Raw genomic sequence first — 12444 nt, 5'->3', positions numbered from 1 at the left:
CCCCCATCCCCCCCCCCTCACTAATTAATGGCCTTGTTAATTAATTAATGACCTTGTTAATTAGTGTTAATTAACGTTAATTAACAGATAGAGGAGGACGCGTACCAGGAGGACCTTGGCTTCAGCCTGGGCCATCTGGGCAATGCCACCCCCCATCCCCCCCCCCCCCCACTAATTAATGCCCTTGTTAATTAATTAATGCCCATATTAATTAGTGTTAATTACTGTTAATTAACAGATAGAGGAGGACGCGTACCAGGAGGACCTTGGCTTCAGCCTGGGCCATCAGGGCAATGACCAACCCCTAATAATCAATTACCCCCCCACACTAATTAATGACCCCCCCCCACTAATTAATGCCCATATTAATTAGTGTTAATTAACGTTAATTAACAGATAGAGGAGGACGCCTATCAGGAGGACCTTGGCTTCAGCCTGGGCCATCTGGGCAATGACCCCCCCCATCCCCCCCCCTCACTAATTAATGGCCGTGTTAATTAATTAATGACCTTGTTAATTAGTGTTAATTAACGTTAATTAACAGATCGAGGAGGATGCCTATCAGGAGGACCTTGGCTTCAGCCTGGGCCATCTGGGCTATGTCCAACCCCCAATAATCAATTATCCCCCCCCCACTAATTAATGACCCCCCCCACTAATTAATGACCATATTAATTAGTGTTAATTACCGTTAATTAACAGATAGAGGAGGACGCCTATCAGGAGGACCTTGGCTTCAGCCTGGGCCATCTGGGCAATGGCCAACCCCCATCCCCCCCCCTCCCCCAATAATCAATTACCCCCCCCACTAATTAATGACCATATTAATTAGTGTTAATTACTGTTAATTAACAGATAGAGGAGGACGCCTACCAGGAGGACCTTGGCTTCAGCCTGGGCCATCTGGGTAAGGCCGGCAGCGGCCGCGTGCGACAGACTCAGATCAATGAGGCCAATAAGGCCAGGATCTCCAAGACCCTGCAGGTGGGTGATGGGACCCCCCCCATATTAATAGGGACCCCCACCCATATTAATAGGGACCCCCACCCATATTAGGGACCCCCACCCAAATAGGGACCCCCCCCTTTAATAGGGACCGCCACCCTATAGGGGACCACCACCCTATATAGGGACCACCCCCCAAATAGGGACCCCCACCCATATTGGGGACCCCCACACTATATGGGACCCCCACCCTATATGGGACCCCCACCCATATTAAGGACCCCCACCCATATTAATAGGGACCCCCACGCTATAGGGGACCCCCCCCATATTAATAGGGACCCCCACCCAAATAGGGACCACCACCCTATAGGGGACCCCCACCATATTGGGACCCCCCCCCTTTAATAGGGACCCCCCCTTATTGGGACCCCCCCCCATATTAATAGGGACCCCCCCCTTTAATAGGGACCCCACCCAAATTGGGACCCCCCCCATATTAATAGGGACACCCCCTTTAATAGGGACCCCCCCCTTTAATAGGGACCACCACCCTATATGGGACCCCCACCCATATTAATAGGGACCCCCCCCTTTAATAGGGACCCCCACCCTATATGGGACCCCCACCCTATATGGGACCCCCACCCAAATAGGGACCCCCACCCTATATAGGGACCCGACCAAATAGGGACCCCCACCCATATTAATAGGGACCCCCACCCAAATAGGGACCCCCACCCATATTAATAGGGACCACCACCCTATATATGGGACCCCCACCCTATATGGGACACCCACACTATATGGGACCCCCACCCTATATGGGACCCCCCCCCAAATAGGGACCACCACCCCATATGGGACCCCCCCCTTTAATAGGAACCCCCCCCCCAAATAGAGACCCCCCCCATATTGGGGACCCCCACCCTATATGGGACCACCACCCTATATGGGACCCCCCCCATATTAATAGGGACCCCCACCCAAATAGGGACCCCCCCCCCTTTGATAGGGACCCCCCCATATTGGGATCCCCCCCCTTTAATAGGGACCCCCACCCATATTAATAGGGACCCCCACCCATATTAATAGGGACCCCCACCCTATATGGGTCACCCACCCAAATAGAGACCCCCCCCAATATGGGGGGGATATTGGGACCCCCACCCTATATGGGACCCCCACCCAAATAGGGACCCCCACCCTATAGGGGACCCCCACCCATATTAATAGGGACCCCCACCCTATATGGGACACCCACCCAAATAGGGACCCCCACCCATATTAATAGGGACCCCCACCCAAATAGGGACCACCACCCTATATAGGGACACCCACCCAAATAGGGACCCCCACCCTATATGAGACTCCCCCCATATTGGGACCCCACCCCTTTAATAGGGACCCCAACCCTATATGGGACCCCCACCCATATTAATAGGGACCCCCACCCAAATAGGGACCCCCACCCTATAGGGGACCCCCACCCATATTAATAGGGACCCCCACCCTATATGGGACCCCCACCCTATATGGGACCCCCCCCCCTTTAATAGGGACCCCCACCCCCCTTTAATAGGGACCTCCAACCTATATAGGGACCCCCATTTATATTGGGACCCCCACCCATATAGGGACCCTCCATATTGGGATCCCCCCCCTTATTAGGGATCCCACCTTAATAGGGACCACCCCCAAATAGGGACCCCCCCCCTTTAATAGGGACCCCCACCCATATTGGGACCCCTCCCCATATTGAGACCCCCATCCATATTGGGATCCCCCCCATATTGGGACCCCCCCCCTTTAATAGGGACCCCCCCCATATTGCCCCACATTGGGACCCCCCCATATTGGGACCCCCACCCTATATGGGACACCCACCCTATAGGGGACCACCCCCTTTAATAGGGACCCCCCCAATATGGGGGGGATATTGGGACCCCCACCCTATATGGGACCCCCACCCATATTAATAGGGACCCCCACCCTATATGGGACCCCCCCCATATTAATAGGGACCCCCCACCCTATATAGGGACCACCACCCTATATAGGGACACCCACCCTATATAGGACCCCCCCCTTTAATAGGGACCCCCCCTTATTGGGACCCCCCCCCATATTAATAGGGACCCCCACCCATATTAATAGGGACCCCCACCCTATATGGGACACCCACCCTATATAGGGACACCCACCCTATATGGGACACCCACCCTATATGGGGACACCCACCCTATAGGGGACCCCCCCCCATATTAATAGGGACACCCACCCTATATGGGACCCCCCCCCTTTAATAGAGACCCCCACCCGAATAGGGACCCCCACTTATTGGGACCCCCCCCCATATTAATAGGGACCCCCACTCAAATAGGGACCCCCACCCATATTAATAGGGACCCCCCCCATATTAATAGGGACCCCCACCCATATTAATAGGGACCCCCACCCTATATGGGACACCCACCCCAAATAGGGACCACCACCCTATATGGGACCCAAACCCTATATGGGACCCCCACCCTATATGGGACCCCCACCCAAATAGGGACCCCCACCCATATTAGGGACCCCCCCCCATATTGGGGACCCCCACCCTATAGGGGACCCCCACCCTATTAATAGGGACCCCCACCCTATATAGGGACACCCACCCTATATGGGACCCCCACCCTATATGGGACCTCCACCCTATATGGGACCCCCACCCATATTAATAGGGACCCCCACCCTATATGGGACACCCACCCTATATGGGACCACTGCCCTATATAGGGACACCCACCCTCTATGGGACCCCCACCCTATATAGGGACACCCACCCTATATAGGACCCCCCCCTTTAATAGGGACCCCCACCCTATATGGGACCCCCACCCTATATAGGGACCCCCACCCTATAGGGGACCCCCCCCCAAATAGGGACCCCCACCCTATATGGGACCACCACCCTATATGGGACCCCCCCCTTTAATAGGGACCCCCCCCTTTAATAGGGACCCCCACCCATATTAGGGACCCCCCCCTTATTAGCCCCCCCTCCCTTATTAGGGACACTCTTCTTAATAGGGACCCCCCACCCCCTTTAATAGGGACCCATACCCTTAATAGGGACAATTAATTCCCCCCCCATTCATTAATTATCCCCCATTAATTAATTACCCCCATTAATTGCCCCCCATTAATTAATTGCCCCCGTTAATTGCCCCCCAGCGCACCCTACAGAAGCAGAGCGTTGTCTATGGGGGCAAATCCACCATCAGGGATCGATCATCGGGAACGGCCTCGTCTGTGGCCTTCACCCCATTGCAGGTATAGGGCTATGGGGGCCTATGGGGCCCTATAGGGGCTTATGGGGTCCTATGGGGTCTGATGGGGTCTTATGGGGGTTCTATGGGGTCTTATGGGGTCTTATGGGGGTTCTATGGGGAGATATGGGGGGATATGGGGTCCTATAGGGGCTTATACGGGCTTATAGGGTCTAATGGGGGTTCTATGGGGAGATATGGGGGTATATGGGGGGCTATGGGGGGATATGGGGTCCTATAGGGTCTTATAGGGTCTTATGGGGTCGTATGGGGGTTCTATTGGGAGATATGGGGGGATATGGGGTGGGTATGGGGGGCTATGGGGGGGATATGGGGTCTTATAGGGTCTGGAACAGCCTCGTCTGTGGCCTTCACCCCACTGCAGGTATAGGGTTATGGGGTCCTATGGGGTCCTATAGGGGCTTATGGGGTCTTATGGGGATTCTATGGGGGTTCTATGGGGTCTTATGGGGGTTCTATGGGGAGATATGGGGGGATATGGGGTCCTATAGGGGCTTATGGGGTCCTATGGGGTCTTATGGGGTCTTATGGGGGTTCTATGGGGTCTTATGGGGTCTTATGGGGGTTCTATGGGGTCTTATGGGGTCTTATGGGGGTTCTATGGGGAGATATGGGGGTATATGGGGGTGTATGGGAGGCTATGGAGGGCTATGGGGTCCTATAGGGTCCTATAGGGGCTTATGGGGTCCTATGGGGTCTTATGGGGTCTTATGGGGGTTCTGTGGGGAGATATGGGGGTATATGGGGGTGTATGGGAGGCTATGGGGGGCTATGGGGTCCTATGGGGTCCTATAGGGGCTTATGGGGTCCTATGGGGTCTTATGGGGTCTTATGGGGGTTCTGTGGGGAGATATGGGGGGGATATGGGGGTATATGGGGGGCTATGGGGGGCTATGGGGGAATGTGAGGGTATATGGGGGGCTATGGGGGGGATATGGGGTCTTATAGGGTCTTATGGGGGTTCTATGGGGAGATATGGGGGGGATATGGGATCCTATAGGGTCTTACGGGGTCTTATGGGGGTTCTATGGGGGTTGTATGGGGGGGCTATGGGGAATATGGGGGAATATGGGGTCTTATGGGGGTTCTATGGGGAGATATGGGGGGATATGGGGTCCTATAGGGGCTTATGGGGTCTTATGGGGTCTTACAGGGTCTTACGGGGGTTCTGTGGGGAGATATGGGGGGATATGGGATCCTATAGGGTCTTATGGGGTCTTATGGGGGTTCTATGGGGAGATATGGGGGGGATATGGGGTCCTGTAGGGTCTTACAGTGTCTTATTGGGGTTCTATGGGGAGATATGAGGGGATATGGGGTCCTATAGGGTCTTATAGTGTCTTATTGGGGTTCTATGGGGATATATGGGGGGCTATGGGGGATATGGGGTCTTATGGGGTCTTATGGGGGTTCTATGGGGAGATATGGGGGGATATAGGGTCTTATGGGGTCCTATAGGGGCTTATGGGGTCTTATGGGGGTTCTATGGGGAGATATGGGGGTATATGGGGGGGATATGCGGTGGGTAGGGGGGTATATGGGGGAATATGGGGGTATATGGGGGGCTATGGGGGGGATAAGGGGTCCTATAGGGTCTTATAGGGTCTTATGGGGTCGTATGGGGGTTCTATGGGGAGATATGGGGGGGATATGGGGGGCTATGGGGAATATGGGGGTATATGGGGGAATATGGGGGGGATATGGGGGCCTATAGGGTCTTATGGGGTCTTATGGGGGTTCTGTGGGGAGATATGGGGTATATGGGGGAATATGGGGGTATATGGGGAATATGGGGGTATATGGGGTATATATGGGGGGTATATGGGGAAATATGGGGGTATATGTGGTTCTATGGAGAGATATGGGGGGCTATGGGGGGGTTATGGGGTCTTATAGGGTCTTATGGGGTTTTATGGGGGTTCTATGGGGAGATATGGGGGGCTATGGGGGGGATATGGGGTCTTATAGGGTCTTATGGGGTCTTATGGGGGTTCTATGGAGAGATATGGGGGGCTATGGGGTGGATATGGAGGGCTATGGGGGGGATATGGGGGGGATATGGGGGTATGTAGGGGAATATGGGGGTATATGGGGCATAATGGGGGGGTATATGGGGGAATATGGGGGTATATGGGGGCCTATGGGGGGGATATGGGGTCCTATAGGATCTTATGGGGTCTTATGGGGGTTCTATGGGGAGATATGGGGGGGATATGGGGGAGATATGGGGGAGATATGGGGGGATATGGGGGAGATATGGGGGGATATGGGGGAGATATGGGGGCTATGTGGAGATATGGGGGGGATGTGGGGTCCTATAGGGCCTTATAGGGTCTTACGGGGTTGTATGGGGGTTCTATGGGGAGATATGGGAGGGATATGGGGTCCTATAGGGTCTTATGGGGTCTTATGGGGGTTTTATGGGGTGATATGGGGGGATATGGGGGGATATGGGGTCCTATAGGGTCTTATAGGATCTTATGGGGTCTTATGGGGGTTTTATGGGGTGATATGGGGGGATATGGGGGGATATGGGGTCCTATAGGGTCTTATGGGGTCTTATGGGGGTCTTATGGGGGTTCTATGGGGAGATATGGGGGGTATATAGGGGTAATTGGGGGGGTATATGGGGCATAATGGGGAGGTATATGGGGGTAATGGGGTGGTATATGGGGTTATTGGGGGTATATGGGGCATAATGGGGTGGTATATGGGGGGTATATGGGGTTATTGTGAGTATTATGGGGCATAATGGGGGGGTATATGGGGTTATTGGGGGTATATGGGGCATAATGGGGGGGTATATGGGGCATAATGGGGGGGTATATGGGGTTATTGGGGGTATATGGGGCATAATGGGGGGGTATATGGGGTTATTGGGGGTATATGGGGCATAATGGGGGGGTATATGGGGTTATTGGGTTTATATGGGGCATAATGGGGGGGTATATGGGGTTATTGGGTTTATATGGGGCATAATGGGGGGGTATATGGGGTTATTGGGGGTATATGGGGCATAATGGGGTGGTATATGGGGTTATTGGGGGTATATGGGGTATAATGGGGGGGTATATGGGGTTATTGGGGGTATATGGGGTATATGGGGTATAATGGGGTGGTATATGGGGTTATTGGGGGTATATGGGGCATAATAGGGGGGTATATGGGGCATAATGGGGGGGTATATGGGGTTATAGGGTGTATATGGGGCATAATAGGGGGGTATATGGGGTTATTGGGGGTATATGGGGCATATGGGGCATAATGGGGTGGTATATGGGGTATATGGGGTTATTGGGGGTATATGGGGGAATATGGGGGTATATGGGGTGTATATGGGGCATAATAGGGTGGTATATGGGGTTATTTGGGGTATATGGGGTATAATGGGGGGGTATATGGGGTTATTATGGGTATATGGGGCATAATGGGGGGGTATATGGGGTTATTGGGGGTATATGGGGTTATTGGGGGTATATGGGGCATAATGGGGGGGTATATGGGGTTATTGAGTTTATATGGGGCATAATGGGGGGGTATATGGGGTTATTGGGTTTATATGGGGCATAATGGGGGGGTATATGGGGTTATTGGTGGTATATGGGGTATATGGAGTATAATGGGGGATATATGGGGTTATTGGGGGTATATGGGGTATATGGAGTATAATGGGGGATATATGGGGTTATTGGGGGTATATGGGGTATATGGAGTATAATGGGGGGGTATATGGGGTTATTGGGGGTATATGGGGTTTTTGGGGGTATATGGGGTATAATGGGGGGGTATATGGGGTTATTGGGGGTATATGGGGCATAATGGGGGGGTATATGGGGTTATTGGGGGTATTATGGGGTTATTGGGGGTATATGGGGCATAATGGGAGGGTATATGGGGTTATTGGGGGTATATGGGGTTATTGGGGGTATATGGGCCATAATGGGGGGGTATATGGGGTTATTGGGTTTATATGGGGCATAATGGTGGGGTATATGGGGTTATTGGGGTATATGGGGTATAATGGGGTGGTATATGGGGGGTATATGGGGTTATTGTGAGTATTATGGGGTATAATGGGGGGGGTATATGGGGTTTTTGGGGGTATATGAGGTATATGGGGTATAATGGGGTGGTATATGGGGTTATTGGGGGTATATGGGGCATAATGGGGGGGTATATGGGGTTATTGGGTTTATATGGGGCATAATGGGGGGGTATATGGGGTTATTGGGGGTATATGGGGCATAATAGGGGGGAATATGGGGTTATTGGGGGTATATGGGGTTATTGGGGGTATTATGGGGTTATTGGGGGTATATGGGGTATAATGGGGGGGTATATGGGGTTATTGGGGGTATGTGGGGTTATTGTGGGTATATGGGGCATAATGGGGGGGTATATGGGGTTATTGGGTTTATATGGGGCATAATGGGGGGGTATATGGGGTTATTGGGGGTATATGGGGCATAATGGGGGGGTATATGGGGTTATTGGGGGTATTATGGGGTTATTGGGGGTATATGGGGTATTATGGGGGGGTATATGGGGTTATTGGGGGTATATGGGGTTATTGGGGGTATATGGGGTATTATGGGGGGGTATATGGGGTTATTGGGGGTATATGGGGCATAATGGGGGGGTATATGGGGTTATTGGGGGTATATGGGGCATAATGGGGTGGTATATGGGGTTATTGGGGGTATATGGGGTTATTGGGGGTATATGGGGCATAATGGGAGGGTATATGGGGTTATTGGGGGTATATGGGGTGGTATATGGGGTATAATGGGGGGGGTATATGGGGTTATTGGGGGTATATGGGGTATAATGGGGGGGGTATATGGGGTTATTGGGGGTATATGGGGTATAATGGGGGGGTATATGGGGTTATTGGGGGTATATGGGGCCGTATATGGGGTTATAGGGGGTATATGGGGTTATTATGGGGTCATTGGACCCATTGAATCCCCCCCCCCCAATTTAGGGCCTGGAGATCGTGAACCCGCAGGCGGCCGAGAAGAAGGTGGCGGAGGCCAACCAGAAATACTTCTCGTCTATGGCAGAGTTCCTCAAGGTCAAGAGCGACAGGGGGGGGACATGAGACCCCCAAAGACCCCCCCATTATGGGACCCCCCCCCATTAGGGGACCCCCCCACAAAGACCCCCCATTATGGGACACCCCCATTATGGGACCTGAGACCCCCAAAGACCCCCCCCATTAGGGGACCCCCCCCCATTATGGGACACCCCCATTATGGGACCCCCCCCCACAAAACCCCCTATAGACCCCATAACCCCCCCCCATTATGGGACCCCCCCCCCCCATTATGGGACATGAGCCCCCCACAAAGACCCCCCCCATTATGGGACCCCCCCCACAAAGACCCCCCCCATTATGGGATCCCCCATTATGGGACACCCCCCTATTATGGGACCCCCCCCCTATTATGGGGCATGACCCCCCACAAAGACCCCCCCCATTATGGGACACACCCATTATGGGACCCCCCCCCACAAAGACCCCCCCCATTATGGGATCCCCCATTATGGGACCCCCCCCATTATGGGACCCCCCCCATTATGGGACCCCACCCCAAAGATCCCCCCCCATTATGGGATCCCCCCCAAAAAGATCCCCCCCCATTATGGGACCCCCCCCATTATGGGACACCCCCATTATGGGACACCCCCATTATGGGACCTGAGACCCCCAAAGACCCCCCCATTAGGGGACCCCCCCCACAAAGACCCCCCCCCCCATTATGGGACACCCCCCCCATTATGGGACCTGAGACCCCCAAAGACCCCCACATTAGGGGACCCCCCCCCCACAAAGACCCCCCCATTATGGGACCCACCCCCCATTATGGGACCCCCCCCGTTAAGGGACACCCCTCCAAAGACCTCCCCCATTATGGGACCCCCCCCCAAACCCATCCCCATTATGGGACCCCCCCCCACAAAGACCCCCCTATTATGGGACCCCCCCCACAAAGACCCCCCCCCATTATGGGACCTGACCCCCCCACAAAGACTCCCCTATAGACCCCATAACCTCCCCCCCCCCCATCATTGGACCTCCCCCCCCAAACCATGGGACCCCCCCCATTATGGGACCCCCCCCCCCAAATCCCTGTCTGTGCCCCCCCCCCCAGTTCCAATACTTGTTGTTTTCTATTGGAGTCTCGTGTTATTTGGGGGGGGGGGGGAGGGAGATATGGGGCAGATATGGGGCAGATATGGGGCACGGGGGGGGGGGTGATATGGGGTCCACAGAGCTCATTTTTGGTAAGAAACCCCAAAAATGACGTTTTTTATATGAAAAAGAAGCTTTTAATGCAACAGAAAAAGCCCCTTTGGGGCCCCCCCTTAATCCCCCCATCCCCCTTAACCCCCCCAGACCCCATAACCCCCCCATAGACCCCATAACCCCTCATAGACCCCATAACCCCCCACAGAACCCATAGCCTTCCATAGACCCCATAACCCCCACAGAACCCATAGCCTTCCATAGACCCCATAACCCCCCCTATCCCCCATAACTGCCCCAGACCCCATAGACCCCATAACTCCCATAGACCCCATACACTCCCCATAGAACCCATAACCCCCCATAGAACCCCATAACCCCCCCATAGACCCCACAGCAACCCCATAGACCCCATAACCCCCCCATAGAACCCCATAACCCCCCCCATAGACCCCATAACCCCATAGCCTTCCATAGACCCCATAACCCCCCCATAGACCCCATAACCCCTCATAGACCCCATAACCCCATAGCCTTCCATAGACCCCATAACCCCCCCATAGACCCCATAACCCCTCATAGACCCCATAACCCCATAGCCTTCCATAGACCCCATAACCCCCCCCACAGACCCCATATAGACCCCATAACCCCCCCATAGACCCCATATAGACCCCATAACCCCCCTATAGACCCCATAACCCCATAGCCTTCCATAGACCCCATAACCCCCCCCCCAGACCCCCTATAGACCCCATAACCCCCCTATATCACACACACACAGTCCTAAACACACTGATCCCATTAATCCCAGTACATCCCCCATAGACCCCATATAGACCCCATAACCCCCCCCATAGACCCCATATAGACCCCATAACCCCCCCATAGACCCCATATAGACCCCATAACCCCCCTATAGACCCCATAACCCCTCATAGACCCCATAACCCCCCTATATCACACACACAGTCCTAAACACGCTGATCCCATTAATGCCAGTACATCCCCCATAGACCCCATATAGACCCCATAACCCCCCCCATAGACCCCATATAGACCCCATAACCCCTCATAGACCCCATAACCCCCCCACAGACCCCATATAGACCCCATAACCCCCCTATATCACACACACACAGTCCTAAACACGCTGATCCCATTAATGCCAGTACATCCCCCATAGACCCCATAACCCCCCTATAGACCCCATAACCCCATAGCCTTCCATAGACCCCATAACCCCCCCCACAGACCCCATATAGACCCCATAACCCCCCCATAGACCCCATAACCCCCCCATAGACCCCATATAGACCCCATAACCCCCCCATAGACCCCATAACCCCCCCATAACCCCATATAGACCCCATAACCCCCCCTATATCACACACACACAGTCCTAAACACGCTGATCCCATTAATGCCAGTACATCCCCCATAGACCCCATAACCCCCCTATAGACCCCATAACCCCATACATCCCATATAGACCCCATTACCCCCCCATAACCCCCTCATAGACCCCATAACCCCCCCCATAGACCCCATATAGACCCCATAACCCCCCATAGACCCCATACCCCCCCCCATAGACCCCATATAGACCCCATAACCCCCCCCATAGACCCCATATAGACCCCATAACCCCCCCATAGACCCCATATAGACCCCATAACCCTCCTATAGACCCCATAACCCCATAGCCTTCCATAGACACCATAGACCCCATAACCCCCCCAATAGACCCCATAACCCCCCCCACAGACCCCATACAGACCCCATAACCCCCCCATAGACCCCATATAGACCCCATAACCCCCCCATACATCCCCCCCATAGACCCCATAACCCCCCTATAGACCCCATAACCCCATAGCCTTCCAGACACCATACAGACCCCATAACCCC

This window comes from Coturnix japonica, unplaced genomic scaffold (genome assembly GCF_054131305.1).
Source record: "Coturnix japonica strain WE unplaced genomic scaffold, WE-NBRP24 Scf063, whole genome shotgun sequence".
NCBI classification, from domain to species: Eukaryota; Metazoa; Chordata; class Aves; order Galliformes; family Phasianidae; genus Coturnix; species Coturnix japonica.
The sequence above is the reverse complement of the archived record's forward strand: the minus strand, read 5'-3'. Positions refer to the sequence as shown.